Genomic DNA, 18,224 nt, shown 5'->3' on the forward strand with positions numbered 1-18,224 from the left:
TTCTGTGCTCATGGTCCAGAACGAAGCGGAAGTAACTTTGTTAGGTTATCTGTACTCGTCCACCTCTATTTTCATCTCTAAAAAGAAATATTTTATTTTACTTATCGAAATTCTCTACTCTATACCTATTTCTTCCGTACCCATGTTATCTCTATCTCATACTCTATACACACTATTTCATATTTTATTCCCCTCCCTCCCCCTTTCTCTCTCACCAACTCTCTCTCTCTACGCTACCGTGTATAGCTTGCGTGCTGCGCACGCTGAGAGTAGTGCTGCACTGTGCAGCCGGTACGCTACCGGCTACCACGCGCGGTGCCGGGCCGTTTGCAGGTCGCGGTGCGGAAAGCCTTAAAACTTTGTACTCATCTGCTTCTTCTTGCAAGATGGTTTGTTTAAAATTTCCAGTGCTGCCTGAAGTTGTACAGTATGACACCGATTAATACTTAATAGATGGTCTCAATAACAAATGCCAAATTCAGAGTTGATTAGCAAATGCCCGGATATTTCTTTTTCCTCCTCCAGAGTGTCAGCAGTTCCTATAGTCTACTAGAAAAAACTTGAGAGGTCGGCAGGAGAGAAGAAATGGATGTCCTTCTGCCTGACTTTTACGTGCATGCAGACGCAGTGCGAAACAAAAAAAGGGATCAACAATAAACCACACGAAGACGGGGGGAGGGGATGCATACGCTCTAGACGGAGACAGAAAGGCAGGCAGCAGGCAGCGAGCTGGTCAAACCGTTTCAGACAAGGGAGTTAATACAGCTGGTTACAAGTTTACAACACGGCGATGAACTGTTGAATCATGGAAACATGCAGTGAACTTCTTCTGCGGATAAATCATGGAAACATGCAGTGAACTTCTTCTGCGGATAAATCATGGAAGACTTTAAACTCTGGATGGTCCAAGGAATTGGCACTTGTGACAACAACCTACCAGTCGGTATATAGATTACTGCTTTGCTTTAGGATAGGAGGCAGTTTTCTCCCGTTTCAATTTCTCACCGTCATATATACTTTCTTTCTCTTTTTTTTTAATCTGCCCAGTGACATTCAGTTGTTTTGGTCTCTCTTGTCAACTAAATTTTTTCATACACTTATACTGTCATCTAGATATATTTACACTGGCTTATTACTATATTTACAATGATTTCTTCAGTGCAATTTATTGAACACAGTGGTGTAATTTGAGGATAATAAAAATATATGCCATTTTTTTTTAAAAAAAATTACAAATTATTTTTATGGATTGCAGATATTAGAGAAATATATGTCAAATATTTCACAAATTGTTCACCAATCTCAGAACAAATTATAAATTGTTCACAAAATTGCGGTGGGGTCCACCCTCCAACTTTCAGCCTGTTCGTTTGGCTGTGGCTTGTCGTAAACGATCGTAAATTTTCAGTCAAAACGGTATTTTTCTCTCACACAAACCAGCAAATAATACGAACCCGCCAACCGAACGGGCCGCTTATCCCCTCCCTTTCCTTCCCTTCCCCGTGAGCCGCACCCGTCGCGCCTCCTCGTCGCCGGGCACCGGCTATCCTCGTCGCCGGCCGCCGGCCCCGCGCGCCCCGTGCCGCGTCTGCTGGGTCCGCGCGCCCGCCATGGCTGGGGCCGCGAGCTCCGAGCCTGGCGGCGGACTGGGGGCGAAACTGGAGGCGGTGCAGGCAGGCAGCAGAAGGGCGGCGGCGTCGGAGTGTGGGCAGTGCGGTGCCGGGGAAGCGGAAGCCTGCGAGCGTCGGAGTGCGGGCGCTCCGGTGCCGGGGGAGCGGAAGGGGTTAAATACGGGGTAAACGCGGTTACGGGTAAATACGGGGTAAACTTGAGATTTTGCATGGCTGCATGCGTGGATGCTAAAAAATATCTCCTAATCACGCAACTCTCGAGGTTTTGCATCTGTTAATCATGCGGAATAGTATATGGCGTGGCTATTTCACGGCTTCACGCAACAAATATCTCATATTTTTTTATCTAGAAACTAGAAAAGCAAACAAGAAATAGATTTAAGTGAAACAAAACACATGAGGAAGATTGATAGACATGTCAGAGATTTCAATTTCGGTTTTTGATTTTTTTTTTGTCATCCTTGAAATCACTAAAATTAGAAAAAAAAATCATCATTTTATAGACCCAAGAAATATGGTTTTCCTAAAATTTATAGATCTAAACAAAACGAGATTTTTAGAAGAATATGCAACATAAATAATACAAATATGAGTAAGAATCATATATACACAATAAAGCATGCAAAGAAAACGGACCTTAGGCTCATTTACTTTGAATTTTGGTATTGGGTGTCCAACACAACTAAATTGGACTAATGAATTTGCAAGTAATTGATTTGTAGTTCAATAGGGTGCAAGACGTGACTTGGATGAAGGCAACACGATGATTTCATGAACAACACCTTATGCAAGACCCTAAAAGCATAATAGAGGATCCAAGATATCAAGCAAAGTCCAAGCACGAAGATATGAATCAAGCCGGACGTAAGATCGCGAAAAAATGAGCTTGACAGAGGTGACCGGACGAGGCCCATATAGCGACCGGACGCGTCCGATCAAGATGCTCGGCAACAGCAGGCGTCAGCAGCAGCGACCGGACGCTGAGGACTAAAAGTGACCGGACGCGACGATGGCATTGTTCATCATCTCGGCAACACATTCAACACTAACCGGACGCTGGCGGATAATCGACCGGACGCAGGAACTGCAGCGTCCGATCGAGTCCAGAGAGGTTCCAGAGCAGCGACAGCGTGACCAGACTTGTCCGATCAACAGTGACCGGACTCGGCGGTGTGTCCGATCAACATGCGCGCTCCAACGGTCGAGACGACCAGACGCGTCCGGTCAGTAGCAAAAAGCTGGGTTTCGCTCCTAACGGCTACTTTCTCGGTGGGGCTTATAAATAGACACCCAAACCGCCCAGTTGAGAAGTGTAGAGCTAAGGAAACATATCAAGGGTGTTCATACACCTTTTTATTTATCTTCACTTGCATAGTGCTTAGTGATTAGCGTAGGTGCTTTTGCGAAATGCTTAGGTTGATTAAACCACCGCTTATGCTTTGCTCTAGGTTTAGACCTAGTGTTTAGTGAGGTTTGCATATCTCTTACTACTCGGTGCTTGTGCGCACCATTATTGTACATCGGAGGGACTTGTAGTCTTGTGAGATCACACCAACTATGTTTGTGGTGTGGCCGCCACCGTGTACCGGAGAGAACAAAGCCCGCGACGTTTTGGCCGAAAGCTTGATAGTGAAGACGGCGGGGAGCGGTCTAGGAGAGGCTTGCCAGAAGGCACACCAGAGACCCACTTACGCGTGGGGAAGGCCTGGAGCTATCCACGAAGTTATCCGAGCAAGAGCTTGGCCCTTGCGAGGGATTCCTTGCGAGGGGCTCCAACGAGGACTAGGGGAAGCTTGCGTGCTTCTCGATACCTCGGTAAAAATACCAGAGTCGTCGACGGGAGTTTGCATATCTCTACCTTACTCTTTAGCTTCCGCATTTACATTGTTTGCATAACTTATTTTGCGGTAGAGATAGTAACACACTAGCAAAACCGTAGTTGCACATTTAGATAATTTATCTTTTTGCATTAGTTTTGCTAAGGTTAAAAAAAGAGGCTATAGTTAGAAGTAGAGTTTTAAGTTGCCTAATTCAGCCCTCTCTTAGACGTCACAGTCTCTTTCAAAATACATGCACTAAAAGTAATGTGAAATTTTGGACTTTTTTGCCACCCCCGAAATTTAGAAATTTTTGGCAAAATTTTGAACCCAGGGCATGCTAGCATTTAATGAAACGGTATACTCTACCAATTTGTATATTGTACCAGTTTCTTATTCATAATACTAGTATAGTACTAAATTCGTTCTAAATTATAGTCCGTTTGACCTTTTTTTATCATAAGTTTGATCACTCGTCTTATTTAAAAATTTGTGTAAAATATTACTTCTTTTGTTGTGGCTCGCTTTATTAACAAAAGTTCTTAAAAATTACTTAAGTTTGACTATGTTTGTACAATTATTTTTAATAACGAGAAGTTAAATTTGGGGTCAGAAAAGTCAAACGAACTATAATTTGAAAGTATTTAACAAACGCTCAAATGGGATCCTGACGAAAATAGTGGCGCCCTGTTCGTTTGGGCTAGTTTGACTTATAAGCCATGACTAAAAGTATTGTTGACTAGTTTGATGTGAGAGAAAAATACTATTTGTTGACTGATAAGTCATGACTTATAAGTGAGATACGAGCAAACGAACAAACTGTGGGTCGTAGATTTGCATGCACGCATGCATGGAGAACGACCCAGAGTTGGATAAGAATGATTGAAACAATTGTCTACTGACGAATCCACCACTAACCACATTAACTACTTTTGTTTTGAGATTCACAAAGTTCTTTAGTTAGGGAGTACCGGAGCAGAACTCTTTTCATGTGTACACGTGTATATATAGGACATGATCGATGCCGCTATGATGGGCACGTACAACAAAACGCTCCCAACATCCCTGTTCATATATTGGCAACATATGTATATCCTAGTTCCACTAAACTCTGCAAAATTTGCAGATTTAACTTGCACTCCCCCAAGCTTCGCACATTTAGAAATTAGAACCTTGACTTAACATGCACCATTCTCTAGTCCAGATGCCCCGCATCCACAGGACATCCTAAATAGTTCAAAACTCGATTCTTCCCATATTCAACCACAATTAAGCTTATCAGCCTGGCTTATCAGCCATGGTACAATATTTTTCTCTCATAACAAATCAGTGAGCGGTCTTTTTAGCCTAGCTTTTTAGCGAAGCGAACAGGGCACAAAATCGCTGTCAATCTCAAGACATGCATATGAATTCTGGCACTATCATAGCCTGCTTCGAGATACAGTGTTCGGCAAGAGAAGTCGTTTCTTAATTAGTGAGGGCACAAAATCCCTTTGGTCTCAACAAGGACCGAGGGATATGTATCAAGATGACACTTTTTTTTCTTGAACACGCAAAAAAATTGCGTATCATTTTCATTAAGGAGGATGGAGTTATAATTACAAGATGCCTTGCGGCTGGAGCAGAACATCAGAAGCGATTACATGAAAGTTGAACAATCATATGCTTAGCTAAGCGTTAGTCCTAGTTTCCTGGCGCTAAGCTAGCCAACCCGCGTTGGCACCTGCCTCAATCCAGCGCTGAGCCTCTGCATGTATGATCTGGATGTGGTTGAATGCCGTGCTTGCAGCTTCTCTGAAACACCGGGCATTCCTTTCTTTCCAGACGTACCAGGAGACCAACGCGAAGAGGGAATCCATTCCAGCCTTCTGCTCGTCGTTCCTTGTTGAGCGCAGCTGCCTCCACCACCAACAAGTGATGGTTGATTGCTTCTGCTACGGAAGGTTATCTCCGAGCGCTTGGTAGACATAGAACCAGACCTCCCGGGGTATCAAGATGACACTTAACTTTTAACTATAGTTTCAATATCTGCCTTTTCGTTGCCTCATGACAGTCTGAAGTATCTGTTTTCTATTTAAAAATGGCATAAAACTATGATCATTATCGTTTTCATGAGCATTAGTGGTTGGACTGCCGGATGTTCACATGTTTCATGTTTTTTAATTCGAGTCTGTCAGGCAGGAGTCTACTGACTACCAAAGGAGGCATAGCCAAATACCAAATAGCGATATCAACAAACATCCTAAAAATTCACCGAACAAGGACAAATAACCAACTCAATATATATTTCCATGATGAAAGAAACCAAAATTAAAATCGATGCCCAAGCAAAGAAAATGTTAGCAGTTTTCTACTGTAATGCACTGCACACTGCAGAAAGATTGAACTTAGTAATGGGGGATCAGTTTATAGACCTTAACAGAACAGCCAATCCAGTATGTTTTCACTTAGTTCGGATCATTAACCAAAACCAAAAATGAAATAACAGGAAATCCTATAAGGCTATAAGGATACATTCATTTCCCTGTTTTCGTACAACAAAGAGGAATAAGGGAGTTCACTGAGGAGGAATTCAAAGGTGTAAGAGTAACTAATTGACATAAAAGAGGGAGGTTATGCAAGAGTAAGAGTTGTATTCACCAAAAAAGCAAATCAAATTCCAACTAATGACAGTGAGGCCTTGGAATAAATATACTAAAATAGTGGTACTGAATTCATGCCGCAAAACTAGGTGTTCTTTTACAAGGATAAAGTAAATGCATCCACATATGAGATATCTATAGCTAATTTTATTTCAGCACACAAAGGAAGAACTAATTTTATTTCAGCACACAAAGACAGTATCTGTTGCAAGCATTGGTGTGCACCAAGGAACTGCACAATAGTTCGGCAAGAGGCTGTTCAAAGTACAGGCAGAGAAGACCTGGACCGACTAGCTTTGCCTTTGCTTTTCAGTATCCCTAGCATGCTGCTGCCAATGCACCTCATCTTCATGAGGCATTTTCCCAGCACAAGCAGTAGCATAAGCATCTACAAGCCCTGCAATACTCTTGTTGTAAGGATCAATAAACTTCTGGACAAATCTCTTCTCAGTTAAACAAAATAGTATTATAAAAGTCAATGTCTTCCTTCACAGGCCCCTTCGCCTTCAGAATCTTGATGAAATAATGCCTAGGCATCAGCCGCCTCTGCATGCTATAGCCGAGTATTGTTGGCCTATGCAAGATGTACTGAAGCTTCAACCCAACATCCACCTTTAGAAACTTCACTGTGCGACTCAGCTTGCCTTCTGATATCCTTAGAATTTGGGGTGACTTGCACACCATAAGGGCCAGCTCTGCCTCGGAGCATCCAAGAGTCGCCTTCATGACATCCATTTTTGCACCAATGGAGTTGGGACCAACGCAACAGACAGCCCACAGGGCCATCTTGAACATCCCTGTATTGCGCGGCACACCAAGCTTCTCAGCACATGCCACCCTTTCCCTGACATCCTCGGGCTTCATGCATATCAGCATCGCAAACTCCGGAACATTAGAGGCAGTTAGACCGCACTGCTATAGGAATGCTATGTTAGGCTTGACCACATCCTCAAGGTTCCGACCGAGGAGGATCGGATTGATCTTGATGGCGGAGTGCAGCAGATCGAAGCAACCCATGAAGGAGAGATAGAACTGGAGGCGGGGAATCATTTTGGGAGCGATGAAGATGTTGGGGATGATGGCAATGAGGCGGGAGATTTGGGGAGGGGATAGCCCAATGCTGATGAGCTGAGCGAAGCGAGGGGTTAGGGTTTTGTCCACCTTGTAGCAGAGGAGCCGCGGGTACCTGGCGATTCCGCCGGCAATGTCGTCTTTGGCGAGGCCGACGCCTGTGAGAAAGGCGAGGGCGGTGTCGGGTTTGACCGGAGACTTGAGATGGGTGAGCCCCTTGGAGGCCCTGCCCGATTGCGCTGGGGTGAGCCCGCAGGTGGTGACCAGGTATTCCTCAGCGACGATTCAGGCGGGAGACGTGGCGGTGGTGGCGGTAGAGAGGAGGCAGCGGTGGCGAGGGATTGCCGCGCGGATGGAGGACAGGAGATGATGTCGAAGGTGCAGCATCGCGACGGAACGCTGCCTCGCCGGGGAAGAGACGCGCGGACGGCGGGAGAGGTTTTGTCGGCCGGGCAAGTTGGTTTAGAGGGAGGTCATGGTGATAGGTTAGCCCCCGCGGTGGCTGTGGTTTGTGGGCGGGATGTCCAAATTGGTGGTGAACGGCCAACAGGTAGGCTCGTGTCAGGGGTGAAGATGCCGGCCGCTAGCGGGGGCTGCTGCTGCGGTGGCAGCGGTGGCGGGGGAGGGAGTGCCGGAGAGGAAAAAAAGGCTGGTGGGCCGTGTGAACGAAAACTCTCGGTCCACCTGCGCTTCGGTTTTGTCCCCGGCGAAGCCCATCCCCATCCTCGGCTGCCTCCAACCTCCATGATGAACCTCCCTTCCCGGCTCCGCCATCTCCGCCGCCTTCTCGCGGCCACGCCCTTGCCAACCCTCGCCGCCACACACTCCCCCAATCCGCCCTCCTTCCGACCGCTGCACCCCACCCGAATCCTGCCGCCGCGGTTCCATCTACCCAATCTCCCAGTGCGGCGGCTCTTCTCCGTGCACGCCATCCTCCCCACTCACCTCCAGGACGAGCGCTTCGCCACGCTCTCTGATAGGATCTATGATGACGTGATTAAGACGGGGGCGGAATCCAACGAGGGCACGTAGGCCGCGCTCGACGCGTTGGGCGCCGAGCTGACTACCCCCGCTCGTCGCCGACGTGCTGCACCGCCTCCGCTATGAGGAGAAGCTGGCGTCGTCGCCGACGTGCTGCACCGCCTCCGCTATGAGGAGAAGCTGGCGTTCCGGTTCTTCGCCTGGGCGTCCCACCAGGACGGGTACAGCCACGAACCGGCGACTTACAACGACATCATCGACATTCTCTCCGGCACGCGGTACAAGAGCCGCCAGTTCGGTGTCCTCTGCAACGTGCTCGATCACATGAAGCGCCATGGCACGAGGTTGGTGCCTGTTGAGGACCTGCTGGAGATCCTGCGCGCCTACACGGAGAAGCATCTCACGCACATGAGGAAGCTGGCCAAGAAGCGGCGGGTTCGGATGCGTACGCTGCCGGAGACTGACGCGCTCAACGTTCTGCTGGACGCGTTCTGCAAGTGTGGGATGGTCAAGGAAGCAGAGGCGGTGTTTGGCCGCATGAAGAGGAGGTTGCTGGGTAATGCAGAGACATACAGTATCCTGTTCTTTGGGTGGTGTCGGGCGAGGGACCCCAAGAAGGCCATGAAGGTGCTCGAGGAAATGATTCAGATGAAGCACACCCCGGAGAGTTTCACCTACATTGCAGCCATCGAATCTTTTTGCAGTGCTGGATTGGTGTCAGAGGCAAGGGAGCTGTTTGAGTTCATGAGGACTGAGGGGTCAACGATATCATCACCCACAGCCAAGACGTATTCGATTATGATTGTTGCGTTAGCAAAGGCTGACCGGATGGAGGAGTGTTTTGAACTGCTTTCAGATATGAGAAGTTGTGGCTGTATGCCTGATGTGACGACTTATAAAGATTTGATTGAAGGGATGTGCTTGGTGGGTAAACTGGATGCTGCTTATCGTGTGTTGGAGGAGATGGGGGAGAGCTGGATTTCCTCCTGACATTGTGACGTACAATTGCTTTCTTAATGTGCTTTGTAGTCTTCGAAAGGCTGATGATGCACTTGAACTCTGTGAGAGGATGATAGAGGCGCATTGTGAGCCCAGTGTTCATACCTATGATATGCTGATGGTGATGTTCTTGGAGATGGGAGAGGCACATAGAGCATTAGATATATGGCTTGAGATGGACACAAGGGGATGTCAACGTGCTATTGATACCTACGAGATAATGATCGATGGTCTCTTTGATTGCGGAAGAACAGAACATGCAACTGCTCTTCTAGATGAGGTGATAAACCGTGACATGAAACTTTCATACAAGAAGTTTGATGCTATAATGCTGAGGTTATCAGCTGTAGGCGACCTTGGCGCAATACATCGGTTGTCAGAGCATATGAGGAGATTTTACAATGTTGCGATGTCGAGACGATTTGCAATCACTCAGAAGAAGAAGAGCATAGGCCTGAGAAGGAAATGAGTGCCGTGGCAATTCCTGCTGCTGTTTCTTGTTACTGTGGATAATCAGGAGCTTATTCAAAGGTAATTGATGCTGTGTTTTCTCTGATTTTACTGCCAGCTATCCGTGGTAAATATATTAAAAATGTGCTTTGGATTGTGGTCTAGACATGGTATTTAATCTGTTCGTGCAATCTGCAGTGCATCTGAAGTGGCAAAACAAATAGCATATTTCAATCAAGTTCTTCTCTTATGGTATATCTTTTCCTAAACTTGCTGCCCTGTTCCTAAACTTGTTTGTTACCTTGACCTCTTCTCATCCCAAAACTAGTGCAATGCCTGCTAAGAATGCAGTGAAATTGTTTGTACAGAAATACCAATATGAAGTAGGATGCTTTTCTTTTACTATTTGAGACACTAATCTGGGTATGCCATTATTTATATCCTTAATCAGTAGTCCAATATGTGTTTTGCTTACCCTCTCTGATATAAAAATATAAGTGCTTTAGGACATTGAAAGAATTTACAAAGGTGAAACTTTGGCCATCATTTTCCTAAAAAAATATTTTATTTTGAAAGGCAAAATATATTATTATGAAATTTTTTAGCTATTCATTGTCAAACCTAAAAATGTTTGACTTCGGACAAACCTAAAACTACTTATTTTTATGACCGGAGAGAGTACTGAATAGGAAAACTTTTATCAGCGTGTTATAAGGATATTTTACAATTGATTTTACTGGACTGAGTTGAATTGGCTTAGTAGTTGGTTTCTTCAGGACACGGTGTTTTAAAGACGTGTCTGTTTGAATAATTGCTAGTAGCTAGGTGACTCAGTGAGTTCCTGTCACTGATTTTAAGACCTAATCTATGCTGAAAGAAGCACTGCGTTTTTTTATTGGTCACACATCCAGTTCGTCTTCACTAAAATGGGACGGGGTTCCACTTTATTTTGCTTCAAAGAGCATCTTTGTTCTATTAGTAGTGTGCTTTGCATGTAGAGGGTGACAATGACTAAAATTTGGTCGTTTTGACTGGTGGCTAAAGTTGAAGACCTTTTTTTTTAGGGAAAAGTTGAAGACCTAACTGTAATACATTTAGTGTGTGCACTGTAGCTGCATCAAAATTGTGGCTACACTGTCGAACTAAAGATTCCTAACTAGTAAATAGGTTCATGACTACAGCAATGACTTACCTTTTTTTTTTTGAGCTGGACTTCTAATATACAAGTTATAGTATCTAACTATCTATACTCAACACAACACACTCACACCACCACACACGCACACCCCTAGTGCCGAACCAAGAAATTTAGCACACCACTAATATCTGTGTAACACAGCCCAGGGCCCAGTTTGGATGACAAAAAATTTTGCAAAATGGCACTGTAGCAATTTTGTTGTTATTTGATAATTAGTGTCCAATCATAGTCTAATTAGGCTTAAAAGATTCGTCTCGTGGATTTCGTCTAAACTGTGTAATTAGTTTTATTTTTTATTTATATTTAATGCTTCATACATGCGTCTAAAGATTCGATGTGACGGAAAATCTTGAAAAATTTGGCAAAATAAAGTGAACTAAACGGGCTCCAGATTCGACCACTTGTGCGAGTAGGAAGATGGATAGTCGTTTTATACTCTCCAGCTTTCCTCGTGATGTGTAGGTAACAGGTATCGAGTATTTAGTAACTTGATTTTTAATTCTTTAGTGAAACCGTACATTATGCTTCATCGAGCTCAACTAAAGTTCAGGCTGGTGGTACTTCCATACTTGCAGGTGACGGCTACTGGTTATCAACAGACATCTCGGGGCATCGGGCGAAAGCCGCCAAAGGCATATGACCCGCATTGGCTTTGGCTCTCTCTCCTGTCCCTGGTCCATGTTCAGCTGCTGTAACCTAGTACTAGCTATCAAGGGCGCAAACTCAAAAGGCTGTGAGCCTGTGAGGTAGACCTAGGACGGCCATAGCTGTGTACCCTTTGCACCAGCTGAGAACCTGGAACGCACCATGCCAAGAACCCCTGGAATTGAGCTTCGGATCATCGGATGCCATCAAGCGAGCCCAGGTGAAATTCTCTGAAGTCGAGACCTCATGGCAGGGCCCGGCGGAGCGCTTCGGGGTTCGCGGGTTTTCATGAGTCCCGAGGTAAAATATGGCTGGCTCTGACGGAAAAGATCTCTCTCACGGTTCCTGTCCGGCCGTCCATGACGAAATTTTTTGGAAAATGGTACGGTAGCATTTTCGTTGTTATTTGGCAATTAGTGTTTAATCATAGTCTAATTAGGCTTAAAAGATTTGTCTCGTGAATTTCGTCTAAACTGTATAATTAATTTTATTTTTTATTTATATTTAATGCTTCATGCATGCGTTCAAAGATTTGATGTGACGGAAAATCTTAAAAAATTTTACAAAATTTTGAGAACTAAACAGGCACTTTCTTTTGGCAACCCCTGTCTTTGCCATAAGAATCTGTATGCCGAGCGATGCGACATGGAATTTCACAGGAACGGCATAAAATGGTTAGGAGTTTTATAGAAGAATAAATTCGTTTTTACAGGAAAAGTGTAGGAAATAGAAAAAAAAAACTCTTGCATTCCAAAGTGGTTCTATGGCATTTCGTTTTTTGGTAGGACATTTCCTTTCATGGACTCCCTCAGCTAGAAATGTAAAAGCTTTTCGTTAGAACAAGCTTTTGTCCTTTTGACCGATAAAGATCTTACTGGTATGTAGTAGCTTTCATGACATGAAATTGATGTTATTAGATTCATATTTTGAAGCTGTTAATGATTTATGTCTTGTATAAAACATAATATGCCACTAGAATAACTGTTAGTCAAAGGAATAAAATACAGTACGCTGTACTTTTATTTTTTCAGATGGAGTGTATTTTCTGCTGTAACCACAAACAAAAGAAAAGAAAAAGAAAAGACATATCGAGCGCTCTAGAGAAGGAAACATAATCAAGAAACACTTCTGTGTGGTTCACTTTTAGATGAAACAAGCAAGTAAAAAAAGACCCCAAACTAGGCAAACTAGGTGACTAGTGATTTTTATTAAGAAGAAAATATTCACCTATAAATTTAAGTAGAAGGGACTTAGAATCTTAGTGGTTGGTGCAGCTAGACTCACTTCATGAGTCAGGCAACTCAAACGATAACTATTCCGTCCACAGCTGCGACACCAAACCCGCTCACCCCGTCGGTCTGCCTCTGCGATCCTCGCCCGCTTTCCCCGCACGGTACATAAGGAAACCACCATCCCTGCGATTGCCCGGCCGCTTGCCTGCGCGCCCGGCACTGCGCCGCCGTGCACGTGCCGCAGCCGCTGCTCCCACAGCGGCCGCGCCCATGCGCCCACGAAGGCCGCGCCGCCGGGATCCACGACGACCGCGCCGCCGCCCTCGCCGGGATCCATCTTCCCTCCGTCCTCGCTCTGCCCTCGCACTTCTCAGGTCTGCGCTATCGCCCGCGCCATTGTCCTCGCCCGCACCGTCGCCCTCGCCGCGAGAAATTGGGCCGAGGCGCCTGCGACTAATCCTAACCCTATCTCCTCCGTGCAAGGAGCGCACCGCGCCGTCGTCCTCGCCGTGGGAGATTGGGCCGGGGCGCCTATCCGTGCTGCCACACGTCGCCGTCCCCGCCGTGCCATGCTGCTGCGTTGTCATCGCAAGGCCATCCCCGACCTGTGTCGGCGCCTCGCCCATCCTCGATCCGCACCCGACATTCCCTGCTTCTAGGACGGAGCATTGAGAAGAAGGTGCCGCCGCGCGCATGTCAGGTGCTTAGGTCTTCGTTGGACCCTTCGTCGGTGACGAGCACCCAACGGGTATGCTCACCCTTCTCCTCTCTTTATGCTGTGCGAGACCGAGCACCCGAACCCTATCGTCATCTATATTTAGATCTGATCTAATTACAAATGTATGCATGTATCCCTTTCAAAGATATCAGAGGTACATGTGCACGCTCAATGTCCTTTACTGGATCCGCAGCTGTGATTCTGTGTGCTTTGATTTAGTGGACTTGAATATGGTCGAAAGAGCGTGCCTGTGCAAAATGCTTTGCTGTGTCCGAAGGAGAAATGGAAAACCGAGAAAAATGGCTACAGAAAATGTGGCAAGTCCATGTTGCTTTATAATTGTAATAACCATACGTTATTCTGATATATTAAATATCCTAAAATTCCATTGTTCTTATCCTTTTATTCTTATTTATCTATAGGTGCCCAATTTTAACTAGATTGCGCTGCAATGTCTATGTATATTTGAAACGTAAATTCTCATTGTAATAGGGCAGCGTCAGGATAGCAGTATGTGCAAAGAGACAGTGAGGAGTGAGGAGTGAGGAGCGAGGAGCCACCTAGTGTTACATGAAATATATTGGTGTTTCCTATTTTCTCCTTTTATTATTGGATAGATATTGCTTGTGTGTACTATGAATGAGCTGGATATTACTTGTGTGTACTACGAATGAGCTGACCTGTTTTACATAGTCGACTGCCGCGTTTTCAATAATTCTGTATATTGTCAAAGGTCAACTCTTCTGTTTTTGTGTTATTTGTTTCTGTTATCTTGCGACAACATTCTGGGTTTGGAGCTTTGTAAATGATGATCTTACTCGGATTCCCCTTTAGGACATCTAAATGGATGATGCAAATTCGAGTTTCTGATGCCCTCATGCCCAAATGATATGTAGATTGTTTAGTTTCCCTTTCCATTTCTAGGATAAATTACTGGTCTGAATAATTGTAATGTCGTAGTTTCTTAAACTCATCCATTGAGATTCGGTCGTAGGACTGATTTATTTCTATTGTTTGATTGTTTGGGCATTATAGAATGACAATGGAACAAAGGTTGAATACAGGCTTTGGAACCCCTTCCGTTCCAAGTTGGCTGCTGCTGTGCTTGGTGGCATGGACAACATCTGGATTGTAAGTTGATTTGCTTATCTTGAATGTGCAAAAGTTCTATTTGCTTTCTTGTAAGTAGAATATGTGGCGATGTTATAGCTGACAATTTGTTAATACGTTTAGGCTCCTGGTACTCAGGTGCTGTATCTTGGTGCTGCTTCTGGCACAACTGTTTCTCATGTGTCTGATATTGTAGGACCGGTGAGCTCTCTATCACAAAAGTCTCTTACTGATTCTTGGCTTTGTTTAGTTTGTTGTCTTAAGAATTTGGATGCTGTTGCAGGATGGACTGGTCTATGTTGTTGAGTTCTCTCACAAGAGTGGAAGAGACCTCGTCAACATGGCAAAGAAGAGGACCAATGTGATCCCCATTATTGAGGATGCCAGGCACCCGATAAGGTACCGGATGCTGGTTGGCATGGTTGATGTGTATCTTCTATGATGTTGCACAGCCAGACCAGGTATTTCTACCATTTCCTTGCGGCCAGGTGTCTGAATCACTGGACTATCACATTGTTGAATTGAGTGTTGTTTACTTCCCTGCCTTTATGTTCTCTTGATTCTGATTTGGCAATATTGGGCGCAGCAAATGATGAGCATACTAGGATTCCCCGTCAGGACATCAATTGGATGATGCAGATTTGAGTTTCTGATGCCCGTTGTGCTCAATGCCAAACTTTTATCTCTATTACTTTTTTTTGCTATTTCCATTTTCTTTTCGCATTTTCATTTCTTCTATTTGCTTTCTTGATTATGTCACATTTGACGATCCAGCCCTTTTTTATGGTTCAGAATTCATGCTATAGCACATTACTTTTTATTGATTATTGATACATGTTTCTTGATAATCTTATTTGCTATGTTTGTCAACTTGGATTCATTATTTGGAGCCGGTAATGCCCTTCTATGTTAGAATCTTGAATCGGCTTTGTTTTTCACACATTTGTTATTGATCATAAGTTTCATCTTCTGTTTGTTGTCATCTGGTGCCAACTTTGTTGATTTTCTCAATTTATATAATTCCAACTGTGTATCTGATATTTAGGAATCACCTGCCTTTGCCCCGTTTGGACCATTATAGTTTAGAACAGTTTGTTGTTTGGTGGGTTTATAATACTAAATTTCAGTTTTGTTTTTGACATAGAACAGTAATATTGGCAACACTACCTTGATTTGTTCATGCAACTGTGCATTGTCTGGTGCTGTTCAATATGCAGTTAGAATGAATCTGGGGATCCATGGTTATATACTTATATACATACGATTTCTCTTAGCTACACATACACTAGAAATTTCGCAATGTGAGGCAACCCTTTCTGTTGGGGGAAGGAAAATTGTAACACGTGGTTTACAGCTTTTAAACGTTGCGTGATTGTGTTATCCTGCAGGCTAGGATCTTAGCCCTTAATGCTTCATACTTTTTGAAGAATGGTGGCCACTTTGTCATTTCAATTAAGGTACTTTGCAGCTACACAACCAGGAGTTGGTTTTTTCTCATGTTAAAATTCTGTATCATCAGTTTTAGATAGATAATCATGGTCTGCATTGATCTAAACAAGAACAAAATATTTTGCTCAAGCGAATTGTATTGACTCCACCCTGCCCGTTGAGGCCGTGTTTGCTGCTGAAGTGGAGAAGCTCAAGGTGGATCAGTTCAAGCCAACTCCTGGTGACCTTGGAGCCCTACGAGCGTGACCATGCCTGTGTTGTGGGTGGCTACAGGATGCCCAAGAAGCAGAAGGCTACCTCTTAGAGCGGAATCGGTGCTTGTCTTGCCTACCAAAGATGCTATGTTGTATTGCGGTGAAAGAAACTTTGAAGTATTAGGGTTTTATATAGCATCTACTATCTTGACAGACCTGCAGTGATGCTGGTTTAGCTGCAACTGTATCGGCTGTGAGGACCTAATGCAGTGTTGCTGGTTTAACAGCAGTTTTTTTTGGTTGATGCTAAACGTTTGAGCGATCAGCTTGGATTTGTTGCCCTTTGGTTTCCTTGTTACAGACTGAGTTATCTTTCCGGTCTGGGCATAACTTAGGATCCGAGTCGCAATCCTCAGCCTGCTCGAGGATTAAGAGCTGCCACAATGGCTCTTTTTAATCAAGAAGAAGGCACTAAACTCCACTCTAAGTCGGCATTTGATTCATAAAGAAGTGCAAGCTTATCTTTCGCGTATCATATGCATGAAGTGATGCGACAATTGAAGTTGATGTTTTAGTTTTGTATTTAAATTTAGAGTTATATTTTAACTATCTATCTTTCGTGAAGACTTATGTAATATTGATTGAAACATTATGATTACGGTATCTATTTTAGATAACAGTATCACACACGCTCATATATATGTTATCGTGGTATTATATGTTCCTGTTGCAACGCACAAGAAAAGAATGGCCACTGCTGGTGCTAAATTCGACTAATCTTATGTCTCCGGCTTTGAGTGAGCAACGGACGGCGGTGCAGAGTTCACACGCACACGCACCGGCTCAGCTCAAAAAAGCGTTGGCGTGACCTGTGTACGTGTACCTGACACGTTTGGTGCGACTGCGAGCCCCGGCCGGAGCCTCCGCCCGGCCAACCGTCTCGTGCCTGGTGGTCGTGGCCAGCACGGACGCACAGGCCCCGGCTAGAGCTCGCGGTGTGGCTGAACAGTGGCGGCCCGGGGCCCGGGTGCTCCGCATGATTGAGCACTCAACAGTGGCGCGTTGCATGACAGGAGAAGCCATGCTCTGCAATAATGCCTCACCTGTCACTGTATCTTTCAGCAGTTGGCCGTACGAGTAAAGACTTGAGACTATAGATGGCCAACGGGCCGGGCCAACCCGGCACGGCACGGGCCTGTGAAAGCATGGCCCGATAAGAGTCGGGCCGGCATGGCACGCTAGACCCCTGGGCCGTGCCTCACAGGGCCACGGGCCTAGCCTTCAGTCTGGGCATGGCCCTGCCGGGCCGGCTCGAGAAGCACGCCACGGCTAACGGGCCATGCCAGCCCAAGGCCCACTGAGAGAGAGGTGTGGAAGGGCAGGCAGGGGTAGCTACGCCTACGCGAGCCGCAAGGCAGCGGCCGACGGCACGCTCGCACCCGACAGGCCGCAACAGGACGAGGCCGCGTGGGGCTTGGGGGCGTGGAGGAGGCGCTCGAAGCTGCTGCACTTGAAGCTGACCGCCACTGCTTGATGCCGCCATGGAGGATCTATGGAGGTTCGCGAGTGCGACCGTGAGATCCGAGAGGGAGGAGCTAAGTGCGGTCGCATGGGAGGCGGAGCAGGGCCAGCGGTGCTGGGGCGTGGAGGAGGACAGGAGGCGCCGGGAGGAGGCAACGGGGGGCTAGATCCGGTCGCTCGAAGCCGGCTGCCGCGCTCGAGGCCGACGGCGGTGCATGGAGGAGGCCGCAGAGACGAGAGAGAGGCGGGGAAAGCGAGGCAAGCAGGCAGCTGCTTGAGCCGGATTCGACGGCCTCGCAGGCCACGACAGAGCACCCGAGGCACGGAGCCTAGGGCCGGCGCACTCGCTCCTGAGGCGCGGCCGCGAGGAGGGAAGGAGCCGGCAACGCCACCTGCCGGCGAGCGAAGGACGGGGGAGCAAAGTCGTGGGGGAGGGTTCACGGGGGAAGGCGGAGTGCGGCGCTGTCGGCGCAGAAGAGTGGGTGCGGCGCGACCGCGTGGGGAGGGGACTACGCGGGGCGGCGGGGAGGGGGAGGGGACTGCGTGGGGCGGTGAGGAGAGGGAGG

General features: G+C 46.1%; 2 non-coding genes and 3 pseudogenes across 2 annotated transcripts; 4 read left to right on the forward strand and 1 right to left on the reverse strand.

Annotated features, from left to right (window-relative positions):
* Nucleotides 1-6,380: 6,380 nt before the first annotated feature.
* LOC136466168 (transcription termination factor MTERF4, chloroplastic-like) lies at nt 6,381-7,548 on the reverse strand (annotated as a pseudogene).
* Nucleotides 7,549-7,799: 251 nt separating this feature from the next.
* LOC136464548 (pentatricopeptide repeat-containing protein At1g73400, mitochondrial-like) lies at nt 7,800-11,875 on the forward strand (annotated as a pseudogene).
* A 1,808-nt stretch (nt 11,876-13,683) lies between these two features.
* Nucleotides 13,684-16,515, forward strand: LOC136466169 (rRNA 2'-O-methyltransferase fibrillarin 2-like; annotated as a pseudogene).
* On the forward strand, nt 14,184-14,258 carry LOC136468296 (small nucleolar RNA snoR60). The gene has a single exon (XR_010761811.1). It is a non-coding gene; the product is annotated as a small nucleolar RNA snoR60 (small nucleolar RNA).
* LOC136468298 (small nucleolar RNA snoR60) lies at nt 15,078-15,151 on the forward strand. The gene has a single exon (XR_010761812.1). It is a non-coding gene; the product is annotated as a small nucleolar RNA snoR60 (small nucleolar RNA).
* Nucleotides 16,516-18,224: the final 1,709 nt, after the last annotated feature.

Source organism: Miscanthus floridulus, chromosome 7, assembly GCF_019320115.1.
Source record: "Miscanthus floridulus cultivar M001 chromosome 7, ASM1932011v1, whole genome shotgun sequence".
Classification (NCBI taxonomy): domain Eukaryota; kingdom Viridiplantae; phylum Streptophyta; class Magnoliopsida; order Poales; family Poaceae; genus Miscanthus; species Miscanthus floridulus.